General features: G+C 55.6%; 1 pseudogene; it reads right to left on the bottom strand.

Annotated features, from left to right (window-relative positions):
- On the bottom strand, positions 244 to 7007 carry LOC100513045 (annotated as a pseudogene).

Genomic DNA, 9621 nt, shown 5'->3' with positions numbered 1-9621 from the left:
CCAGACCATCCAAGCCATCATCCTTTGAAAACTCGGACCACTCCAAACTCTGCGAAGTAGGAACCCATGCTACCTAACCACACCCCGGCAGCAGGCCATTCCACGCTCTGCTCACGGAGGAGCCAGGCTGCTAAGTGCACCCTCCAAGTAATCTGTTATCCAGGAGCCCGTCCTCACCCCACCTGCTCTCCTGGAACCTGAGGACCCCACCCCATCCCCAGCCTAGGCCTTGCTTACAATGTCCTTGGTTTCATCGCTGATAGCCCTGGAAGAGCACAAGGGTGCGGCATGTGGCACTGACCTCAGGGAGTGAGGCCAGCAGGCTTGTCCGGCCTTTAGAGGTAGGCGGGGGGAGCCGCATGGTGGTGGGAACATTGGGTATCCAGGCACTGAAATCAAACTGGACCCACCCCACACACCCCCCCGCCCCCCACAACTCAGTAAGCACAGGGTTGCCAGAGCTCCTGCTAGGCTCACTCCTCCTGTGAGCTGACTTGCACCCCCTCGCCCCCGCCGCTGCCTCCCCTGTCCCCCCCAAGTCTGACGCATCCTCACCTGGCCGCTGTTGACGGCCCCATGCTGAGCTGAGCAGTTGAAGATGACCGTGGTGAGATACTCGAGGAGGCCAGCGCAGCTGTCCAGGCTGGAAGGGACCCCTGGATAGCAGTGGGGTGGAGGGAATGCAGCTGAAACCCAAGGCCCACTGCCCTTGGGGGAGGGGGCCCGAGAGCAGGCAGGAACAGTCACCTCCCCTGAGCTTGTGCGGCTCAGAAATCCCTCCTGGAAGATCTCCCCGCACCAGGCCTGCAGCTCCGAGTCCCTGCTCACGGCACTGTCGTCGGGTAGTAGAGGCCAACGATGCTGGACACAAAGTTGGGGACCCAGGGGTACATGGTGAATGCTCGTTGGGAGCCTGTGCTGCCCAGGGGTATGAGTTGGAAGAAGCCACCGAAATCAGCTGCCCAACAAGGAGGAAACTGAGGCCAGAGAAGGAAATTGGCCAGCCACACATTGTATGAACTGCCCAGCTGAGCTTCAAACCTGGAGGCTTGTGTCTCCACCAGGGGGTGCAATCCAGGGGCCCCTGAGAGCCATTGCTGGTTTGCAGATGTGTTCTGATCGGCTGCCAAGGGTTTTTGTTTCTTTTTCCAGTTGAATCAATGGCCAACATTTAAATATTAGAAAATGTCTCTTTCTCTCAAAAAAATCTAAAGCTCTGGCTATAGTCGTAGCTGGGTTGCCACTGTCACCCAACAGGCATGAGTGGTCCACTGGCCACAATCTCTGCCCGCCCTCTTTCCTGCTTGCTGGCCCTGCAGGCATCTGAAGTCCAGTCTTCTGTGTCTCATCAAGGCACAGGGAAGGACTGTTTCGTTCCTTCCTCCTTCCTTTCTTTGTCACCTGGCGGCATATGGAGTTCCTGGGCCCCTGTGCTGGGCCCCTCTGTGCTGGGACCGGGCTGGTAGGGTCCATCTCCCGCAGTGGTTTCCCAAAAGAGCAGCAAGGAGACAAAAAAGGCCTCCATCACAAATTGAGTTCGAAGCAGATGCGAGACCATCTAAGTGTACCAGGAACTCTGAATTCCGCACCCAGGTCTTGGCAGGGGGAGCCAGTCCTCAACTGAGTCACTGGGCAGGAAGACGGGCCGTCTGGGCCAGGTATCTGAGTGCTCTGAAGTAGGGGGCGCAGGGGAGGGGGAGTGTCAGGTAGAAACTGGCTGCAGAAAGTGTGGCCCATCACCATGTTGGTGGGGCCAAGTCACATGGTCAACTGCCTTACCAGCTGTGCGTCCCCAGGAAAGTTAATTAACCTCTCTGTGACTCAGCTTCCTTTGTAAAATAAGGTTGATGATAACAATCCCTTTCTCAGAGTTCCCACTGTGGCTCAGCCATAATGAACCTAGCTAGTCTCCAAGAGGATGCAGGTTTGATCCCTGGCCTCGCTCAGTGGGTTAAGGATCCAGCCACAGGTGTGGCTGTGGTGTAGGCTGGCAGCTGTAGCTCCAATTCAACCCTTAGCCTGGGCATTTCCACATGCTGCATGTGTGGCCCTAAAAAAAAAAAATCCCTTTTTCTGAGTATGATATGAGTTAATGCTGCTGAAGTCCCAAGAACAGTGCCAGGCACACATTAAGTGCCATATGAGTGTTTCCAATCATATCACCTCTAGTACAACAAGAGAGGAAGCAGAGTGGAATGATCCAAGGCCACCTTGTTGGCACATGTGGCAGATCCCAGATGAGGGTTTCTTGTTCCGATGCAAAGTCATACAGGTCCCCGGTTGTGTAAGGCAGGAACTGGGTAGGATTAGACGATTCGTGATGTTTAACACTTGGAGGGAGTTCCCGTCGTGGCGCAGTGGAAATGAATCAGACTACGAACCATGAGGTTGCGGGTTCGATCCCTGGCCCTGCTCAGTGGGTTAAGGATCCGGCGTTGCCATGAGCTGTGGTGTAGGTTGCAGACACAGCTTGGATCTGGTGTTGATGTGTCTGTAGCATAGGCCGGCAGCTGTAGCTCCAATTAGACCCCTAGCCTGGGTACCTCCATATGCTGTGGGTGCGGCCCTAGAAAAGACAAAACAAAAACACTTGGAACAGAAGCATCCAGAGGGGCAAACCTTTCTGTCCTCCTGAGCGGATGATGGGCTTCCCTGTGCCCACCCCGGGGCTCTGCCTTGCTGACCTGGATGCCAAGGGGCAGCAGGGGTCCATCACGGCGCTGGTGCAGCAGGGTCAGGGGGGTGCCATGAACTGGGGCTGCCCGTTAAGGACGCTGGAGTGGAGCCCTGAGAGGATGGCGTGGTCCACCAGGTACAGAGAGCCCCTCTGGGGGAGGAGAGGTCGGGGAGAAGGGCTAGAGAGGGGACAGCTCTGTGCAGTCCTGGGAAGCTCAGGGAGGGAGGGGGAGGTACTCTGTACCTGCTGGTATTTATTCCCTGGATCCACTGGGACCTTCCAGCCCAGAGTCACCTTCTGGTATCAAAGAAAGGGACCCCTGTCTGAGTATCAGGGGTACTGGGGCCGTGGCTAGTGTGCAAGCTTCAAGGACAGATGGCGAGAGGAGGGAGCTCTGCTGGTGGAGGGTGCCCTGGGAGGCAGGAGGCACACTCCTGGGGTTGGGGCACCTCTCGTCCCAGTAGACCAGAGAGGGAGGGAAACTTGCCTGACCAGCTGGAGGGCATCCTCAGTCACCATGACAATGGAGTTTCGGAGCTGTGGGTCCTGCCAGATGCAGAGAGCCTGGCGAAGCACCAGGAAAGAACCTTTGCCACTCAGCCCTGTAGTCTTTGCCCCCACAGAACAATGGCCCTCTCCCGTGATGAGCAGAAGGCATCAACTCGGAGGAATGGAAAGCAGTGGGAGTGGACAAAAGGCAGCCAGGCCTGGGTGTAAGAGCAGAGCTCAAAGGAGACAGGGAGCCGGGGCATCTGGGCTCCTGAAGGCACTGGGAGGGGAGGGAAGGTTGGCCAGACCCCCGCACCCCTCACCTCCAGCTCAGCCTGCAGACGGGTCCCAGGTCCCAGCACAGGAGCCACCATGGCATCCGAGACAGGGAAGTTCTCTGGGAGAGAGTGACAGCGGCGGATCAGGACCGGGTTGAGGCTGTTCAGGTACCGGTAGGCGAAGAAGGCGTCCTCCTGCCAGTGCTCGAGTATGTACTCTGTGGGGGGTGGGGGGTGGGGGGGGAAGGTCACCCTGGTGCTGTCCCCTGCTTCCAGCACTGCCACCGCTCTGAGGACCCAGGTCTCCAGCTTCCCAGCATGGTCACTCCTGGACCAGCAAGGGGAATGGCATTACTAGTGAGTACTTTCTCAGAAAGCAAGGGATCAGAATTTGAGCTTCAGGAATTCCCCTTGTGGCTAAGTGGTAATGAACCTGGCTAGTATCCATGAGGATGCAGGTTCGATCCCTGGCCCTGCTCAGTGGGTTAAGGAGCTGGCATTGCCGTGAACTGCGGTGTAGGTCGCAGACGTGGCTTGGATCTGGCGTTGCTGTGGCTGTGGTATAGGCTGGTAGCAGCTCCGATTCGACCCCTAGCCTGGGAACTTCTTTATGCCCTGGATGTGCTCCTGAAAAAAAAAAAAGAAAAAAAAAAAGAATTTGACCCGGAGCGGACTCCCTGAGCCCCACCCATTTGGGGGGATGCTTCTGGTGCTCTGGTATGTGCACAGTGCATGTGAGAAGATCAGAAGAGTGAGGGTTGCTTGGTACCAGCAGAGCCCATCCTTCTTGGCCTCTGAACTACTAGGGTCCTTCTCACTCACCAAGGCCATGTCCTGTTCTTTTGCACCTTTGCTAAGGAAGTGTCTGGATAATTTGTTCAACTAGAACGATCTTTCAGAGAGAGAGTTTTCATCACTCCCGGGGTATGGCACCAGTGCTAGTGGTTTTGGACTGGGGTTCAACATACACAGTTTTAAACGTAGGTCAGAAGGAATGGTTGGACCCACAGTGTGTCTGGGGGGTGGGGGCTAGGATATTGGCAAGTGGGAATCCCTGAATCCTTTGACTTAGTTTGGTTTTCAAGCCTGCATTTCTGAAAGGAAAAAATTTTTCTGCTTCCATTTCCCCCCCCCCAATTGCTGAGGATATTCACAGGACAGGTGTTTCCAGTGGTTCAGAACAACCCAGTGTTGGGGACAGTTTGAAGATGTAGGTATGAAGTCAGGGGAGGGGGTGACCAGCAAACAGACCCACAGGACAGAGGCGGTAGGCTTTCAAAGATGCCGCAGATGGAGCCTTTGGCTTGGAAGAGTACATACTTGCCTTGACATAGAAGTGGAGTTCTTGCTTTTGTTCTGGTTTTTGGTTTTTTTTTTTTTTTTTTTTTTTCTGCTGTGCCCAAGGCATATGAAAGTTCCTGGGCCAGGGACTGAACCCAAGCCACAGCAGTGACAATCCTTAACTGCTAGGCCACGAGGGAACTCCTAAAGTGGAATTCTTAGAACTTACTTCCTGGCCTTTCTTGCTCAAGCCCTGATGAGCGAGAATGGCTCTGAGGACAGTGAACCTTAACCCATCCTGAGGGAGGACATTTGGGACAGGCATCCTCTGGGGCTCCTTCAGCCGCTGCCACCTGTCATTCCCACACAGAGGCCAACCTCCCCCCAGGTGACAAAAAGTGTGCCTTCTCAGGGCACAAAGGAGGTTCCATGAGGAACAGGGGGGAGGGATCAGGCAGCAGTGCAGGATGAGGTCTGTGGTCTCCAGAATGTTCTGTCTCTAGCTCCCTGTTTCTTAGTCCTGCAAGTCCTAGGGCAGCCCTCACATCCCAGACCTGACACGGGTGATCTGGGGGAGATGACGCCACGTTGGATCTCGTCCAGGCTCCTCCAGGGCCGCTGGGTGTCCAGCAGCCCCTTCAGCTTCGGAGCAATGTTCCTGCAGAAAGACAGAGTGGGATGGCCTGGGGAGAAGGCGGGGTGCAGTTAGGGAGGTGTTGGGTGGGGCAGGCTGGCTCACGGGGAGATGAAATGGATGTTCTGGGTGATTTCTTTGGTGATGGAGTAGCGCAGGTTGGGGTCAAGCTCCTTGAGGTTTTCAGCATCCGGGCAGTGGGGTATCCCAGGGAAATACTTACTCCACCTGTAAAGGGCAGCGATGGAGACAGGGGTGAGGCGCTAGTGGCTGGACCACACCCTTCAGGACTGGAAAGGGGAACAGGAGCTGGGCTCCCAAGACTGGTTGTGCAGGGGGAGCTCTGGGACTGGATGCTTAGGAGAGAGGGCTCTCCCTCACCTTGGGGCTCCTCACACGTGCACTGTTCTTGGTCAGCAAGCAGGAGCAAGGGAGCCCCTTTGCTGCCAGAAAACTAAGAAGTCGGGATTCTAGGGGGGTGCCCGCCCCAAGTCCTCCTGAGCTGCTCACTGGTATTTCTGCTGCCTCTCCTTAATCTCTGCCTGGCGCTGGGCACAGAGCAGAGGGTGGCTGTCCTGCCAGATGACTTTGGCTGCGGGAGGGAAGGAGTGAGAGGGGGGCCTGGCCTCAACCCTCAGCACCCCAGCCTCTCCCCCTCCTCTCCTCAGACCTGGGGTGGGACATCGCTGCGCTGGAGCATCAGCTGGCCCCTTGGTCTGTTTTACCTCTTTCCTGATGGATTGGAGAAGCCGCTGCTCCTGCTTCTGCTCCTGCTCCCACCCCAGGCAGACCCAGTCTCAGCAAACCACCTGCTCCCTCCCAGTCACTGACCCTTGCTCAAGAGCCAGTGCCAGTGGGGGGGTCAAAGAGCAGAGCTAGAAGAGAAGCGGGGTGCTGGCCATTTCCACTCCTCTCCTCTGAGGGGCCCTGGTTGCCTGCCTCTCCGCCTCTGCTTCACAGCCCCGGTCTTTTCCCACCAGCCCCTCCCTCCTCCACTCATTACACCTGATGCTCTCATGGGAACCTCTCCTTCCATCAGGTCCAATCAATAAGTCTAATTTCTCCCAACCATGCTTCTGCCTCCTTCTGGTGCACCTGCTGTCACTCTAAGGTGGTCTCCCCTCTTCTGCCTCCCTCCCACTCAGTGGCCACGCCAGTGCACCACTGGCCTCCCTCCCCGGCCCTCCTCCTCGACCACGCTAGCTTCCATCCAGACTGTCCCCCCCGCCCCTCACCTGTCCCCTCCCGCAAAACCAAGCTCCCCCGCACCCTCCAACCACTGCTAGCAGGGGAAGAGGAGGGGGGCGCCCCGGGGCGGTGTGAGCTGCAACCAGCGGCAGAACCAGGCGTCTGGGATCCGGGGCCCAAGTGGAAGGGGCAGCTCGAGGAGCGCCTTGTGCACGCGCAGCAGCAGCACAGGGCCCACGTCCCGGGGGAGTGTCACCTCGAAGTCCTTTTCCTGGGGGAGGAGAGAGGGAGAAGGCTCGTGGGGGGTTGGGAGGAGGCCCCGGCGGAAGTCCTTCCCGAAGTTGTCCAGCTGCAGGGCGGGGCTCTTGCCCGAGGGTCCCACTTGGCTCACTGACACGTTATCCCAAGTCCCGGAGCCCAAGAAGGTGCCAGTGGCCACAAGCACCCAGCACTTGCCCATGACTGCCGTCAGGAGTGCGAGGTGCAGCAGGAGAGGAGGTAGGGCTGGCTGGATGCGGGATTGAGAGCCTTGGGGGCGGTGTGGCCAGCGGTTCTGCAGGGACCTGCGTGCGCCAGGTGGGGTCCGGGTGGCCTGGGCCCTGACAGGCGCCGCGCCCCCGCCCCGGGCGCTGCGCGACCCCGCGACTCGCCCAGCACCTCCCAGCCACCCAGGCTCTCACCCCGAACCTGCAGTCTCAGCTCGGCTCCTCTCGCTGTATCCTGAGCTGGCTTCTAACTCCCCGCACCGGGGTCTGCTTTTGGCTCCTCCAGGTGACTCCGCCCCCTCCCAGTGACCCCGCCCCCTCCCAGTGACTCCGCCCTTCCCGGTGAGCGCCCTTCCCGGTGAGCGCCCCGCCTTCTCTTGGCCTCCGCCCTGTCCACGCTGCGCTGGAGTGGATGTCACTGTAAATCACCCCTTGCCCTCTCCCACCCCTTGCCCTCTCCCACCAGCCCGGCTCTCTCTCCATTTCTGCCTGCGGCCCAATCCTCAGGGACGTGATCTGTTCCCCATCCGCCCTGGAAGGTGAGCCAAGGCGCCCGGGACTTCTAGAGTGGATAGAGGAGAGCAGGGACGCATAAAGATGGGGCGCAGAAAGTGGAAACAAATCCGACTAGTCTCCATGAGGACGCAGGTTCGATCCCTGGCCTCACTCAGTGGGTTAAGGATCCCGCATTGCCACAAGCTGGGGTGTAGGTCGCAGACGCAGCTTGGATCTCGCCTGCTGTGGCTGAGGCGTAGGCCGGCACAATTTGACCCCTAGCCTGGGAACCTCCATATGCCACGGGAGTGGCCCTAAAAAGACCAAACCAAACCAAACAAAAAACAAAACAACAACAACAAAAAAACCAAACCGAAAAAACCCCAATAGGGAGCAAAGTCAAGCAATGATATATTCTTCTAGAAAACAAGATATCCTTAAAAGGGCAGGCTGCTGTCCTTTTGATCAGTTTTGGGTTATTTTTTTAACAAGGCTGTTCCTGTAAGTATAAACAGGCAATCGAATAGATCTTTTTCTGAGATTCCTCTCTCACAATTTTTTTTTTTTTCCTTGCCTGTGGCATATGGAGGTTCCCAGGCTGAGGGAAATTGGAGCTGCAGCTGCCAGCCTATGCTGAAGCCACAGTGATGACAGATTTGAGCCACATCTGCAACCAATGCCAAATCTCTTGGCAACACCAGCTCCCTACCCCACTGAGCAGGGCGGGGATTGAACCTGCATCCTCATGGTTACTGGTCAGGTTCATTACCACTGAGCCATAACAGGAACTCCATTTTTTTTTTTTTTTTTTAAGTCTGCACCTGGGGCACTTGACAAGGGGTCCAATCAGCATTGCAGCTGAGGCCTATGGCCAGGGAGTGAACCTGCATCCTCACAGAGACAATATCGGGTCCTTAACCTGCTAAGCTACAGTGGAAATTTCTCTGTCTCAATTTTATTTTATTTGCTTTTTAAAGGCCGAACCCATGGTATCTGGAGAGTCCCAGGCTAGGGGTCTAATCTGAGCTGTTGCTGCCGGCCGACACCACCGCCACAGCAACGCCAGATCCAAGCAGCATCTGCAACCTATATCACAGTTCATGGCAACGGCGGATCCTTAACCCACTGAGCAAGGCCAGGGATCGAACCTGCAATCTCATGGTTTCTAGTCAGATTTGTTTCTGCCGCACCATGATGGGAACTCCTGTGTCTCAATTTTAAAGTCCCCACTCCTGGCCATCATAGTGGGTTGAGGCCTCAGCGTTGCCACAGCTATGGTCTAGGTCACCTAAGTAGTAGGAGCTGCCACAGCTGTGGCCTAGGTTGTATGTCGCAACTGTGGCTTGGATCTGATGCCTGGTCCAGAAACTCCATATGCCTCATGGCGGCCTTGCTGTACAATCCCACTCCCTTTTTTTTTTTTAAAATCACAGGAGGAGTCATACCAAGCTAGTCATTGTGTGACTAGTTTTCCACCTACGTAACAATAAATCATGGATTTTTTTTCCATGTCCGCATTTAAGGATTGGCTTTACTACCAGCTATATTTGCTTAGTAAGGCTGTTTCCTAATTTAACATTTTCTTTCTGATGGGCATTTAAAATTCTAAAGTTTTCCTATTATAAATAATACTGCATAGAATATCATTATAAACAGTTCTTTATGAAAATATGGGAGTTTCCATTAGTACTTTCTTTCTAAAAAATTTTCTTTCTTTTTTTTTTTTTTTTTTTTTTTTTTTTTTGCTTTTTAGGGCCACACCTCAGCATAAGGAAGTTCCCAGGCTAGGGGTTGAATCGGAGCTGTAGCTGCTGTTGAGGCCACAGCAATGCGGGCTCCAAGGGGCGTCTGTGACAGAGGCATACGGAGGTTCCCAGGCTAGTTGTCGAATCAGAGCTGTAGCTGCCGGCCTACACCACAGCCACAGCAACACAAGATCTAAGCCACGACTGCAACCTACACCACAGCTCACGGCAACACTGGATCCTTAACCCACTGAGAGAGGCCAGGGATCAAACCCGAAAACCTCATGGTTCCCAGTTGGATTCGTTTCTGCTGTGCCGTGACGGGAACTCCTGGAATTTGAATATTGGG

Source organism: Sus scrofa, chromosome 12, assembly GCF_000003025.6.
Source record: "Sus scrofa isolate TJ Tabasco breed Duroc chromosome 12, Sscrofa11.1, whole genome shotgun sequence".
Lineage (NCBI taxonomy): Eukaryota > Metazoa > Chordata > Mammalia > Artiodactyla > Suidae > Sus > Sus scrofa.
Note: the sequence above shows the minus strand (reverse complement) of the source record. Positions and strands in the feature narration are given on the sequence as shown.